Genomic DNA, 16045 nt, shown 5'->3' with positions numbered 1-16045 from the left:
ACAGTTCCCCCACATTAGGAGCAGTACAGTTCCCCCACATTAGGTGCAGTATAGTTCCCCCACATTAGGTGCAGTATAGTTCCCTACATTAAGTGGAGTATAGTTCCCCCACCTTAGGTGCCATATAGTTCACCACATTAGGCGCAGTGTAGTTCCCCTACATTAGGTGCAGTATAGCTCTCCACATTAGGAGCAGTATAGCTCTCCACATTAGGTTGGCAGTATAGTTCCCCACATTAGGTGCAGTATAGTTTCCCACATTAGGTGCAGTATAGTTCTCCACATTAGGTGCAGTATAGCTCCCCACATTAGGTGCAGTACAGTTCCCCCACATTAAGTACGCAGTACAGTTCACCCACATTAGGTGCAGTACAGTTCCCCCACATTAGGGGCAGTACAGTTCCCCCACATTAGGTGGAGTATAGTTCCCCCACATTAGGTGCAGTATAGTTCCCTACATTAAGTGGAGTATAGTTCCCCCACCTTAGGTGCCATATAGTTCACCACATTAGGCGCAGTGTAGTTCCCCTACATTAGGTGCAGTATAGCTCTCCACATTAGGAGCAGTATAGCTCTCCGCATTAGGTTGGCAGTATAGTTCCCCACATTAGGTGCAGTATAGTTTCCCACATTAGGTGCAGTATAGTTCTCCACATTAGGTGCAGTATAGCTCCCCACATTAGGTGCAGTACAGTTCCCCCACATTAAGTACGCAGTACAGTTCACCCACATTAGGTGCAGTACAGTTCCCCCACATTAGGGGCAGTACAGTTCCCCCACATTAGGTGGAGTATAGTTCCCCCACATTAGGTGCAGTATAGTTCCCTACATTAAGTGCAGTATAGTTCCCCCACATTAGGTGCCATATCGTTCCCCACATTAGGTGCCATATAGTTCCCCCACATTAGGTGCAGTATAGTTCCCCCACATTAGGTGCAGTATAGCTCTCCACATTAGGTGCAGTATAGTTCCCCCACATTAAGTGCCATATAGTTCCCCACATTAGGTGCAGTATAGTTCTCCACATTAGGTGCAGTATAGTTCTCCACATTAGGTGCAGTATAGCTCTCCACATTAGGTTGGCAGTATAGTTCCCCACATTAGGTGCAGCATGTTCCCGTACAGACATACAGCCTCCAGCCATATACAGTGTATGGCTGGAGGCTGTATGTCTGTGTACTGCCCCATTTCAGTGTTCCGACCACCGCTTCGGGGTCACGATCTACTGCTATGGCCTACATACCCATTAATGGTGTATTTAAATATTTTGCTGCCCTAGGCCGACCTGTACCCCATAGCCCCTTGGCAACCCACCCCTCCGCATTGATGTACAGTATATGTATGTAGGCATAATAGATGTATATATGACTGGTGTATGTATGATAGATGTGTGTGTGATAGAAATATGTATGATAGATGTCTGTGTGTGTATGATGGATGTGTGTATGTATGATAGATGTGTATATGTCTGATGAATGTGTGTATGTATGATGAATGTGCGTATGATTTATGTATGTATGATGGATGTGTGTATGAATGATGGATGTATGTATAATGGATTTGTCATACATACATACATACATCTATCATACATACATACATCATACATACATACATACATACATCATACAAACACACATCCATCATACCGACATCTATGATACATACACATCCATCATACAGACATACACATCCATCATACATACACACATCTGTCATATATACACACATACATACACAAATCTATCATACATGCACAGACATTTATCACACATATACACATCATACATATACATACACATCCCCCATCCTTGTTTCTTTTCATCACCGCATACCCCTCACCCCATCCTTTGTCTCCTTAACCGCCCACCCCATGCTTGGTCAGCTCATCACCCCCATAGCCCCCTGCCCCCACCCCATTCTTGGTCTCCTTATCACCCCATACACAACCTCATACACCGTCTCCATACCATTTTTGGTCTCCTCATCACCCCATACACCTTACACAACCATCAACCCCCCCACCCCACCCAACCTTGGTCTCTTCACCCCTACACCTGCACCCCATATCCCCCACCACACTCTCAGTCTCCTCATCATTATTCCCCCCCAGCACCCCATCTCAGGTCTCCTCATCATTACACCTTCCCCCATCCCTGCACCCCATCCTCGGTCTCCTCCTCATTACACCCAGCAGCCCTCCCCTCCCCCCCACACCCCATCCTTGGTATCCTCATCATTGCAACTCCCAGCAATCAGCACTCCATCCTCAGTCTCCTCATCATCATCATTGCACCCCCCTCCCCCCCTTGAACCCCTTCCTCAGTATCCTCATCATTGCACCCCCCTCCTGCCACATCCCTTCCTCAGTATCCTCATCATTGCACCCCCCAGCACCCCCCTCATCATCATCATCATTGCACCCCCATACTCCCCTGCACCCCATCCTCGGTCTCATCATCATCATCATTGCACGACCCTGCCCCCCCCCTCCGCACCCATCCACAGTCTCTCCTCATCATTTCACCCCCCGCTCATCATCATCATCGCATCCCCATCCTCCCCCCGCACCCCATTCTCGGTCTCCTCACCATCACGATTGCGTGTTCATCCCCCCTGCTCCCTAACCCTCATCTTTGCACCCCCCTCACCCTCATCATTGCACACACTCCCCCCAATCATCATTGCATGTCCTGTCCCTGGCCTTTCCATCTGACCCTGCAATGAAGGGCCCACGTCGTTTAAGAGGTAATTTAAAAAAAAAAAGTGCTAGCAGCATGTAGCATAGTCTAATGCCCCCACCCAGGCTATGAGGCCCGGTCGCGATTACGACCGTTGCGACCTCTATAGCTACACCACTGCCAATAGCCTGTCTGGAAAATTCTAATTGCTTCAGCCTGTAAAAGCCTGTGTGTCTATCCACACCACTTTCTAAATTTACTATGCGCTGTAACCCTACAAATTTTAATCATGTGATGTCTCTTAAATGTTTTTCTACCATGTGTGTTATAAACTGGAAAGAACCCTTCCCTGTCCGTTCCAATTGGCCGCACCAAGATGTACATAAATGACTACAAAAAGAGCAGTGTTTACACTTATGCCTTTTGGCATATCACGCTGCAACCAATTAGATCTATTCTACGACCCCTCACCAGTTCATCCCTTAAGGTATGTGTTCTACGAAAATAAACAATAGGAAAATGTTCTGTCGTGTCTACTATATCTGAATCTACTTGGAAAATGTGCCAGTTCTTTCTAATAGAACCATTAATACAGTCTGACATAGGGCTTCAAGAAGAGGTCATAATAACCAGTCCAGGTAGCAAGACAAGGGCTCATTAACTGAACCTCTGCTTGCCACTATGAGCCTGCCCAGAGGATTATGCAAAGTCTTATGTACTTTTGGTAACTAATACCTGTTTGGCTTAGATTGACAGGGAGGGTACAATTATTCTGCCATTTTCTGTGATTTTATCTTTCTCAATGTGTGTTTGATTAAACCAGGAAAATAAACATACAGTGTCTTTACAAGGCAGATGCGTGTCTCTTGTACACACTTTTTAGTTCACTGTTATCACACAACTAGGGAGATATAATGCATGTTTCATTGAACCAGGAAAATAAACGTACAGTGTTTTAAAATGCAGATGCATGTCACTTGCACACACTTTTTTAGTTCACACAACTAGGAAAATGTAATGCATGTTTCATTGAAACAGAAGAATAAACATACTGGTGGAGGGAAAGTTGCTGAGTTTCCAATAGCATATGTAATGTAAGCTATCACGCCCCCTCCCGTCGGCTTGCATTGAGGGGCGGAGCGTGACGTCACATGGGGGCGGAGGCGTGATGTCACATGCCGCCGGCCCTGTAGTCGCCCATAATCAGACCCGGAGCGAACACGCCCCGGGACTGATTACAAACGGGGTGCCGCGTGCATGATCACGGGCGTCCCCAGCTGCGGGACTCCCGCGATCAGGCATCTTATCCTTTGGATAGGGGATAAGATGTGTAAGTACCGGAGAACCCCTTTAAAAATGCCTGCTGGACTTTGTGGTACGCAATGTGGCTTCTGTAGGAAGTGACAAAAGGTCCCTCTATGATCAGCCCACACACAGAGCCTGCGAGTGATCCCTTCTTTGCTGTGGATTCTTGTTTAGCCCCTATAGGATTTGTGCACTGCAGATGTTAGAGTTAGGATAAGGATTCTGGCTCTTGGTCACACACACTGTTTGTTCCCTATCCCCCCCCCCCTCCCTTGCTGTCTCCTATAGGCCTTTGAGCTGATTGACACCTTGACTCCTGAATAGAGATGGGTGAATCAAAGTTGTTGAATTTTTTCCAAATTTCCTGACAAATTTGATTCTGAACTAATCCGAATTTCATCGCGCTTCGTGGTAACAAATCGCTTCATTCACTACATTTTTGTTAGGGCCGGGAGGCTAAAATAGCGGCTACACGTATGAGGAAATGGGGCAAGAAAGTCTGGAAAGGCGGGAAGGTGGGTAGGCGGGATCACCCTGAATCACATGGCGGCATGCAGTTTATCAGCAGCCAGTCAGCCCTGTAATGTCACAGCCCTTTAAATTCGTCAGCCATTGCCTAAGACGGGCATTTCCGAGAGAAGAGACTGTGTGTGTGCACTAATTACCTTTACTCACAATACAGATCTTTACAGACACAAATCCATTCACCTCAAGCCCGCATTCATTCTGCCTAGACAGAGAGCAGACACTGTGTGGTCACTAATCAGCGTTACTGACAATACAGATCAGCACAGGGGAAATCCATTGACTTCACTGCAGGCAGGCAGGGAGAGTTTAGAAGTCGTTTCATAGTCTGCCAATTGAGATCCTCACAGGAAGCACTCCCAATTCAAGACATTGTGCCACTCTGTGATTCTAATAGTGATGCCTCTAATCGACATGTCATACTGAATAACAGTATTATTTCACTACCCCAGCACACTCCCTATGCGTGTTACAGCAAGGAAAAGTGTTCTAGACCCCTATTGAGGCTCTCTGTAGCCCGGAAATAGCAGTTTTTAATAGCAATCTGCCACAAATATATTCAGATCGAACCAAATTTTTACGGAAAATTCGGCAAATCAGCGGAATCGAATTTTTGACAAATTCTCCCATCTCTAACCCTGAATTCATTTCACACACCCCTGTGCTTCCTGCTTCCTCTGGGAACCAAAACACAATTTTTACTGTGGTTATTTTGTACTTTTACTGGTTCATGCAAGCTAAACTGATAAAAGTTCTAAAGTTTGGGGAGCTGTGCTAAACCCGATATTCGGGTCGAACCGGGGTTCGCCGGGCTTGGCTCGCTTAACTGCTAGAATCTAAATATATCAGTTTCCTTCTTTAGGAGATTTTTTACTCTTCTTCACATAACTTCACAATATAAAAAAGCGGATACAATGAATCTAGGGCATTACTTGATGGTCAGGCTGACACTGTGGTCAACATGATCATTTGTCAGTAATCGTCCATAGTCTGTCTCCACAGTCAGCAGCTAATGACAGGTAATTGCTCTAAATGTGTCCACCAATTACCAGTACGGATGGCGGTGGAATGTCTGGACCAGGATTCTGCGCTACTATCGTCTGTAAATACAGATTATTACCTGTGGGAGTGAACATCCCTTGCAAGCTGGATAGAAGCACAAAAAGGGTCAGAAATAAAACAGGGTGTGGCTTAGAGGGAGGGTGCGATCTGATTTGTTGCTATGGACAACTGGGCAACGTTTCCTCTGCACAGGTTTTGATAAATATCCCCCACTGAGTTTCATACACACACACACACACACACACACACATATATATATATATATATATATATATATATATATATATATATAAAATTAAATGTGTGGTGTGCCCTGCGAGAGAATACAATAACCACATCTTATTGCACACTCATACTTCAGTTTTTACCATCTGGCCACACAACCTTTTGTGAAAGTGGCAAAACGATTGGCCCCAAACGATTTTTATTACAACCATAACTCTCTCCAATACCCCAGCTAGTAGGTATTAAGGGTATAAAATAATAGGACAAGTTTTATCAAGCAGCTGCTAAAGTTAAGCTGTTCTTTTCTGTCTGACAACAGTGCTCACTGCTGACACCTCTGTCTGTCTGTCTGACAGTTCCTAAGACAGACAGAGGTGTCAGCAGAGAGCACTGTGGTCAGACAGAAAGGAACAACTCAACTTCAGCAGCTGATAAGTACTGGAAGGATTAATATTTTTTTATAGAAGTAAGTTACAAATCTGAATTCAGCTAGAGATAAAAAGAGAGACTGGGAGGCTGCCAGAAAATAATAGACCCTAATGCAACTTCCTGCTAATTTATATAGGCATGGGCTGAGGGGGAGGACCAGAGTGCTGACCAAGTGAAAACAAAAAAAGAAAGGGATAGAAAACACAATTGGAATTTAACTAGGAAAAAAAACAGACCCGGTCGCACATCCACAACATGCACCTTGATCTAATGCTTCTCAGCAACATTTATTACACTAACAGGTTGTTAGTGCACTTAATGTTCATGAAGTGCAAGCCCGCTAGCCACATCACGGCCACCTGTAAGTAGCAAGTCCCTAACATCCCTAGCATAAAATGGCCCAGCACTGAGTGGCAACCACCACAGCCCCAACACCAGTGCCCACAGGTGGAACAACCCACTGGCAGGTGCATGCATGTTGTGGATGTGCGACCATGTCTGTTTTTATCTCTAGTTGAATTCACATTGTGTTTTCTATCCCCCTCTTTTTTTTATTTCAGCACTCTGCCCCTCCCCCTCAGCCCAGGCCTATATAAATTAGAAAGAAGCTGTATAAGGGCCCTATCCTTTTCTGGCAGCCTCCCAGTCTCTGGCTGGGAAAAAATGTTGAGTGAGCTTTTTACATCTGTTCACACTGGTGAAGGCTGTGCTGTCCTGGCGTCATGTCTGTGGGGAGGCTTGGCCAAGGGACTGGTTTGAGTGGCATTGGTGCTGCTGTGAGGGCTGCTGTGAGGGGGGAGTGTCCGGGTGCTGGTGGCGGAGAGTTGTAGTTCCGTTTGCTCAGGGGGCAGCCCTCCGAGTATAGTGTGTTATGCGGGCGCTGCGGGGCACTCCTCTGTGAGGGGGGGTGTCGGGCTGCAGGAATCATCCGCAGAGCCAATGCAGTCGGGCAAAGCAGGTGCTGGCATTGTGGGAGGAGCTGGGGTGCACCCAGTGGGGCAACCCCAGACTCAGGTAATAACATCAGCCAGCCCAGAATCTATTAGTAAGGACAAGAAGGCAGGATGTGAGATTGATGGGTGTAGTAGTGTTGTGGGTGAGAGGAGTATATGTGGGAGTGTCAGTGGAGTGAATGAAGGTGGGAGTGGTAGTGGTATGAATGGGAAGTCTGGTATGGATGGAAATAAAGAGGATGAGAGTAGTGGTGTGAATGGTGTTATTGGTGGGTCTGGGTCTGGTCCGGCTGCCCTCCCGGTAGTGACTGCTCCTAGGAGCTATGTTAATGTCATTGGCGGGGGTTCAGGGGGGGTCCCCGTCTCCGTCCGGCCCTAGGGGCTATTTGCAACAGCGCCTCCTGGAGGCTCTACGCAGGGGTGACAGGTCGATCCAGGTAGAGGGAAGGGGTGGGGTTGACCTGTCTTTCTGGATAGAGAGGCAAGGTTTGGGGGCTTTCCGGGAGCAGAATGGGGAGGGGGTCTGGTCCCTCCCAACACCCGGGCAGGACAATAACCGTAGGAATGTGGTCCATCTGATTTGGAGGGGCAAGGATGCATGTCCACCTCGCTCTAAAATGGTTGAGCTTCTCCTTCATATGGAATTTAGGGTGAGTGACATCTTTGCCCTGATTCACCCCTACGGCTACTTTGATGAGGACGGGATCTGGCATGGGGCCTGGATGTTTTCCATCAAACTCAAGCGTTCAAGGAGTACGGTTGCCCACATTCCATCAGCTGCCTTCCTTGGACGTGATTGGATCCAGGTGTTCTACTAGGGGCAGCCGAAGGTCTGTCACAGGTGTGGCAGCCCCACCCATTTTAGCGCAGCCTGTACTGTGCAGGTCTGCGCTTTGTATGGTGGGGTGGGTCATCTGGCCGCATCATGTAGGCAGATCCGGTGCCACCTGTGTGGTGTCCTCGGACACCCTTTCAGCCGTTGTCCTAGCGCCTTTGCCCGTGCAGTGGCCTCTCCGACTGAGGAGAGCTGTGAAGTTGTCTTGGCTGGGGAGGGTACAGGCAGGGATGGGGGCGCAACAGGGCTAGTGAGGAGGAAAAAGGGCTCCGCCAAACTAAGGCGGGAGGAAAATCATAGGAGGAATAGGGAGCTGGAGAGTGCCCAGGTGACGGGGGTAGCTCCGGCCCCTGTTCCTGAAGCTGGCCCTGTAAGTGCTGAGGCCCTGGAGGAGAACGTGCTGGATGAGGAGATCAGGAGGCAAAATGGCCTACTCTTCCGACTCCTCCCACTATGAAAGTGTGGATGAGGAGAGCAGGGAGAGGCCCAAAAAGAAAGACAAGGGCAAAAATAAGTGGAGAAAGAAGAGGTCAGAGCCCTCTGTTACTTGTACTGTGGGCAAGGTCCAAAATGGAAGCCTGAGTGATTTTTGGAGGGGACTTCAATAATGTCACGAGGTCACAAGATAGGAGGGGTTCCAATAATCTGCTATAATAAGCGGAATAATAAGTTATGACTGTGTGGCCCTTAATTATATAATTAGGTAAGCTCGCCTAGAGGATGCCCACATCCGGAGCCCCTCAGGTCACGCGGGTTTCACCTTACATCGAGTTAGCTGCAGGTCTATGTTAGACAGGTTTTATTTAAAGGAGAAAGTCGTCTCTTCCGCAATGTCCGTGGTTGAGGTGGAGTTCTCCGATCACTGTATGATTTTGTTTTTCTTGAATGTTTCAGAGACCCCCCCGGATGGGTAAAGGTTATTGGAAGCTGAATTCATCCCTCCTGAAGGAAGCGGAGGTAAGACAGTCCTTTGAGGATTTTCTTCAGAGTCAGGTACCTTTACTGGACCTATGTAGTAGTAAGTCAGAGTGGTGGGAGCTATTCAAGAAGCGGGTTGCGAGGCTCTTCCGCCAGCTCTCGAGCCTCAGGTCCCTGAACAGCTATTGCCTGTATCAGGGTCTGAGGAGGAAACTCGGACTTCTCATCTCAACTGGAGGAAGCCGAGAGGATATCACCAGAGGGAAGTCCTTGCTGATGAGTTGTCAGTGTGATAGGCATGCATCTTTGGTTTTTGAGAGGGATTACGGGAGCCCCGCTCTGATTGACCTGTCAAACCGGTACCTCGTTCTCGATACCATCTCCTCCCACTCCTTGTATGGTGAGGGCGGGATGCCTATGGAGAAAGAGCCTCTGAGGGGAACTGAGCCCTGTCCTGTTGAGGCACCTTCCTCAGAGGGCAGGGCTAGACTGGGGCCGGACGGAGACGGAGACCATATGGATCAATCAGAATCCAAGAAAAGGTCCAAAAGCGGTCCGGCCTTCTCTTCTTCTTCAGGGGTTGAGGGGGTTAAAAAGAAGGGTAAACAAAAGTAAAGGGTGTGGCCGTCTAATTTAATCACCCTGTATGGTGGCACTCACCCCATTGACGCTGGCATCAATTAATTGTGCCAGTATAAAGACTGATACGGTTAGATTTGCAGCCTTTGATTTTCTCGGCCGTGTTGAAGCAAACATTTTCTTTTTACAGGAGACCAGGTTGTCAAATCTAGCCTCTCTGGTTAAAGCCAGAAGAGAGTGGAGGCACGATCCCTCCCACTGGTCTCTTGCGGCTGAGCCGTATAGTGGGGTGGCGGTCCTTTTTACCGCTCCTGTTGAATGCCGATGGGTTATTGAATTAGAAATGGGGAGGTGCCTGACCTTAGATGTCTTCATGAAGGGACAAGAGCTCCGGCTCATTAACCTCTATGCCCCACAAACCATGTTGGGCCATAAAGATCGGCAAGTGATTTTTGGAGGGGACTTCAATAATGTCACAAGGTCACAAGATAGGAGGGGTTCCAATAATCCGCTGAGTTATGACTGTGTGGCCCTTAATTATATAGTTAGGTAAGCTCGTCTAGAGGATGCCCACATCCGGAGCCCCTCAGGTCACGCGGGTTTCACCTTTCATCGAGTAAGCTGCAGGTCTAGGTTAGACAGGTTTTATTTAAAGGAGAAAGTCGTCTCTTCCACAGTGTCCGTGGTTGAGGTGGAGTTCTCCGATCACTGTATGATTTTGTTTTTCTTGAATGTTTCAGAGACCCCCCCGGATGGGTAAAGGTTATTGGAAGGTAAGACAGTCCTTTTAGGATTTTCTTCAGAGTCAGGTACCTTTACTGGACCTATGTAGTAGTAAGTCAGATTGGTGGGAGCTATTCAAGAAGTGGGTTGTGAGGTTCTTCCGCCAGCTCTCGAGCCTCAGGTCCCTGAACAGGTCTTGCCTGTATCAGGGTCTGAGGAGGAAACTCGAACTTTTCATCTCAACTGGAGGAAGCCGAGAGGATATCTCCAGAGTGAAGTCCTTCCTGATGAGGTGTCAGTGCGATAGGGACGCATCTTTGGTTTTTGAGAGGGATCATGGGAGGCACCGCTCACCCGATCCTTACAGAAACTGCAAGATGTCAGTAAGTAGTAAAGTAATTTCAGGACTGATTGATAGTATGGGATCTCTGAATCGGTCCAGATAAGGGATCTTGGAGGTCGTCAGATCCTTCTACTCGCACCTCTTGGGAAGGAAGGATCTAAATCGGGATGTGATGTCGGGTTTCCTGGCTGAAGCCATTCCTAAGCCAGCGGTAGACCCCTCTCTTGGCGTTTTGGCAGAAGAGATCAGGGTAAAGGAAGTGAGACTGGCGATCGAGGGGCTTGCCCCTAAGAAGTCACCAGGTCCGGATGGCTTAACATCCGAGTGGTACAGGACCTTTAAGGAGTCTTTAGTTCCCCTCTTGACTGAGGTATTCAATGAGTGTCTCTCATCGGGCACTCTGCCGAAGTCAATGAGGAGGTCAGCCTTGATTCTTCTCTCAAAGGGTAAAGATCCCAGCCATATTGAGAATTCGAGGCCCATAGCTCTTCTCAATAAGGACAGGAAGCTTCTGGCTAAGATACTGTTTAATCGGTTGGTGAAGTTTGCACCCCAGCTCCTTTCGGAGGCCCAGCACTATACTGTTCCAGGCCGAAGCACCTTAACCCCTTAAGGACCAAGGACGTACCGGTACGTCCTTGGTCCTGCTCTTCTGATATAACGCGGGGTTACACAGTAACCCCGCGTCATATCATGGCGGGCCCGGCGTCATAGTGAAGCCGGGACCCGCCTCTAATAGCGCGCAGCGCCGATCGCGGCGCCGCGCGCTATTAACCCTTTAGCCGCGCGCTCAAAGCTGAGCCGCGCGGCTAAAAGTGAAAGTGAAAGTTCCCGGCTAGCTCAGTCGGGCTGTTCGGGATAGCCGCGGCTAATCGCGGCATCCTGAACAGCTGACAGGACAGCGGGAGGGCCCCTTCCTGCCTCCTCGCTGTCCGATCGCCGAATGACTGCTCAGTGCCTGAGATCCAGGCATGAGCAGTCATCCAGCAGAATCGTTGATCACTGGTTTCTTATGAGAAACCAGTGATCAACATAGAAGATCAGTGTGTGCAGTGTTATAGGTCCCTATGGGACCTATAACACTGCAAAAAAAAAGTGAAAAAAAAAAGTGAATAAAGATCATTTAACTCCTCCCCTATTAAAAGTTTGAATCACCCCCCTTTTCCAATAAAAAAAAAAACACAGTGTAAATAAAAATAAACATATGTGATATCACCGTGTGCGGAAATGTCCGAATTATAAAAATATATCATTAATTAAACCGCTCGGTCAATGGCGTGCGCGCAAAAAAATTCCAAAGTCCAAAATAGTGCATTTTTGGTCACTTTTTATATCATTTAAAAATGATCAATAAGTCCTATCAATGCAAAAATGGTACCGTTAAAAACTTCAGATCAGGGCGCAAAAAATGAGCCCTCATTCCGCCCCATACACGGAAAAATAAAAAAGTTATAGGGGTCAGAAGATGACAATTTTAAACGTATTAATTTTCCTGCATGTAGTTATGATTTTTTCCAGAAGTCCGACAAAATCAAACCTATATAAGTAGGGTATCATTTTAATCGTATGGACCTACAGAATACATATCAGGTGTCATTTTTACCGAAAAATGTACTACGTAGAAACGGAAGCCCCCAAAAGTTACAAAACAGCGTTTTTTTTTCAATTTTGTCGCACAATGATTTTTTTTCCCGCTTCACCATAGATTTTTGGGCAAAATGACTGACGTCATTACAAAGTAGAATTGGTGACGCAAAAAATAAGCCATCATATGGATTTTTAGGTGTAAATTTGAAAGAGTTATGATTTTTTAAAGGCAAGGAGCAAAAAACGAAAATGCAAAAACGGAAAAACCTCCGGTCCTTAAGGGGTTAAAGGGGTACTCCGGTGGGAAACTTTTTTTTTTTTTTTTTTTTTTTTTATCAACTGGTACCAGAAAGATAAACAGATTTGTAAATTACTTCTATAAAAAAATCTTAGTCCTTACAGTACTTATTAGCTTCTGAATACTACAGAGGAAATTCTTTTATTTTTGGAACACAGTACTCTCTGCTGACATCACGACCACAATGCTCTCTGCTGACATCTCTGTCCATTTTAGGAACTGTCCAGAGCAGCATATGTTTGCTATGGGTATTTTCTCCTACTCTTGACAGGTCTTAAAATGGACAGAGGTGTCAGCAGAGAGCACTGTGGTCGTGATGTCAGCAGAGAGCTTTGTGTTCCAAAAAGAAAGGAATTTCCTCTGTAGTATTCAGCAGCTAATAAGTACTGGAAGGATTAAGATTTTTTTTAATAAAAGAACTGTACAAATCTGTTTAACTTTCTGGCACCAGTTGATTAAAAAAATATATATATTCCACCGGAGTACCCCTTTAAGTGCTGTCCTTAGTGTCAGGGAGGCAGTGGAGCGGAGCAGACCAGGTCACTGGAAGGGGTAGTTGCTGTCCTTGGATCAGGCCAAAGCTTTTGATCGGGTGAACCACGAGGTAGTTGCTGTCCGTGGATCAGGCCAAAGCTTTTGATCGGGTGAACCACGAGCACCTCTGGTCCATCCTCCTGAGACATGGCTTACCAAGTACTTTTGTTAATTGGCTTAAGATTTTGAGAGTTTCCCTCTGGTGAACGGTTGGTTTGGTCGCTCTTTTGAGGTGGGGTCCGGAGTCCATCAGAGTTGTCCTTTGAGCCCGCTCTTATATGTGTTCGCAATCAATCCCTTCCTTAGGAGGGTGAGTCGCGGACCATTGGCGGGAGTCGGGAGGAGTCTGGCGGAGCCGGCTGTCACCCAGAGAGTGGTGGCGTACGCTGACGATGTCACTATTTTCGTCTCCTTGAGAGAGAAGGTCGATGTGGTGATGTTGGAGGTGGACCACTACTCGGAGGCATCCGGGTCTAAGATCAACCGGGATAAGTGTGATAGTCTCTGGCTGGGAGGGGGGGGGGATCCCACGTTTGATCTCCCAGACACCCTACCATGGCCCCAAGAATCAGCAAAAGTCTTAGGCATCACATTCGGCCAGGATGATTATCCCACCAAAAACTGGGATGGTAAGCTCCACGATGCCACTCAGAGGGTGAACCAGTGGAAGGGTTGGTCTATGACCCTCAGGGAAAGGGTACACCTGATCAAATTGTACCTGCTCCCCTTGTTTATCTATCTGGGCAGTGTATGTATCTTGCCATAGGCTTACTACACTAAGATCTACAGCCTGTTTTTCCAACTGTTTTGGGGGAACAGGATGAACCTAGTCAAGAGGGAGGTTACGTACCGCACGAGGAGACTAGGGGGTTTATCTATGGTAAATCCGGTGGTGTTCTTTACGAACACCTTCTTGAAAGCTAACATTGCAGACGTCTGGAAAGAGAGGGCTCCTCCATGGGTACTCTCCTGCAGGGAATAGTTTCGGCCTTTCTTCCAGGAATGGGAGAGAGGACGGCGAGTGAAGGACCTCCGTACGCCCCATGGATATCTTCTGGCTTACGCTACCCTGACTCTGAAGGTGATACGTCGGTAAGGTCTGGAAGTGTGGGAGATCAGGACCCAGTCAAGGCAGTTCCTTGACAAACGGGTTCTGTTGACCCACTTACAGAAGCCTCTGGTGCTCAGGGCTGCCCAGGTCGGGATCTGAGGGTGGTGGTTGTACCCTTTAAACATGAAAAGGATCCCCCAGAAGTTTTGGGACTTGGCCTGGCGCTGTTTTCAGGGGAAGCTATATGTAAGGGACAACCTGAAGTACAGGAACTCTGATGACCGGGTATGTCCCCAAGAAGAGTGTGGGTACACGCTGGAAAGCATGGACCACTTCCTGCTTCATTGTCCCTTTAATATAGGGGTCTACAACCGGGTGGGTGCTTCCATCAGCTGGAGTCAACTTGCCGGCCTTACCTATCCGGAGTGGGCTTATGGGGCATTCAGGACCCTGGGTGGCCGAGATCGGGGCACTTTGTTCTTAGTTAGCTTAGTGGTTAGGTACTACACGTGGCATGCACGGTGTTTAGTATCGACTCAACAGAAATTCCTCTCCGAGGTGGAGGTCTGTAGGAATATCACCGGTGACCTCGGGAAGATCAGGTCTTTGGAGTATGGCAGTCTTGGTACCAGTAGGGCTTCTCTCCTGTGGAGAGGTTTTTCTTTTGATGTGCCCTAGGTACTAGGCCCTTAAGGTAAAGTACCTTAATTTTGGCCAGGGATAGTGTATGTATGTTAGAGTGAGTTTAGGGTCAGTTTCATGAAGAGATAGTGATAGGGTTATAGGTTGATAGGGAGAGGAATTTAATTTAATCAGGATTGCCATCCTTCTTCCTGGTGGGGGGCTATGCATGTCATCTTAGCCTTTTGTTTTGTTTTCTGTGGATAGATTGTAAAGGGCTTGAGGCAACCAGACTTTGGCCTTGTGGGGGTTTTGGTGTATTGGATTGTTGATATTGTTTTGTTGTATATATTGTTCTGTTTATAATTAGGTGGGTAGGGGTGTATTTTAGGTTGGGTGGGGGTTTTGGGGGGTGGTGATGGTCTGAAATGGGTCAGTTATGGACAAAATGTTGACAAACTGTGTTCTATGGACTTTGACCCATGTCCAGAGGGTGTGGTGGGTGATGGGATAGTTTAGTGTAGGATGTTACTTTTGTTATATAGTCATATTGTTATATAGGTTGTTATTTTTTTTATATAGTTATATTGTTATATAGGTTGTGCATTAGTTGTGGTTTTTTTTTTATGTTATGGTTTTAAATGGGCAGTCGGACCAGTTTTCTGTTGTTCTACGGTTTACCAAGTTGGAGGGAGCCATTTTTAGTTACGGCAGTTTGCCATATTTTTCTTTTGTTATTTCTAAAATGAGGAAAGGAAAAAAAAAGGGAGAAAAAGAGGAATGTATATATATATATGTGTGTGTATGTTTTTTTTTTTGTTATGGTGAGGAAAGCTTTATTAAGGAATGTGTGTGTGTGTGTGTGTTTATGTGGTTTTGGACGTTATAGGTAGGTTATAGGAAATTTGAGTTGTTATTTTGAGACAGAAAGGCTGTATTTATGTTCAGTTTAGCTAATTTTCGTTGTAGTAAATTGGACTTGTTTTTGTGTTTAGTTTTTTTATTTTATAATAGAAGAGTTTCAGTGTGTGAGATGAGCTGTGATTGGATAAGGAGTCCAAAGTCTGTGCAAGAGATGGGGGGAAATGTGCTTTGGACAAGTAGGGAGACACCTAGTGGCAGCTTTTTTAAACACAACTCAAACATAGAAAACTTCATTTTTTTAACAAAGTACATTAGAAGGATTTTTTATTTACATAAAGAGTAGAATTGCAAAAATTAGTTTTAATGCCTATTTAAGCACATTAAACCACTGCCACAGTGTTGCAGGGGCTGGTGTCCCCATGCAGGTCATACCTGGCTTTAATGCTTTTGAAACCATTTTTAGGGGGTGATTAAGTGTCAGAGAGGCATGGCACGGCGTCTGCTATGCCCCA

The sequence above is a fragment of the Hyla sarda genome, chromosome 12 (assembly GCF_029499605.1).
Source record: "Hyla sarda isolate aHylSar1 chromosome 12, aHylSar1.hap1, whole genome shotgun sequence".
In the NCBI taxonomy this organism is placed as follows: domain Eukaryota; kingdom Metazoa; phylum Chordata; class Amphibia; order Anura; family Hylidae; genus Hyla; species Hyla sarda.
Note: the sequence above shows the minus strand (reverse complement) of the source record.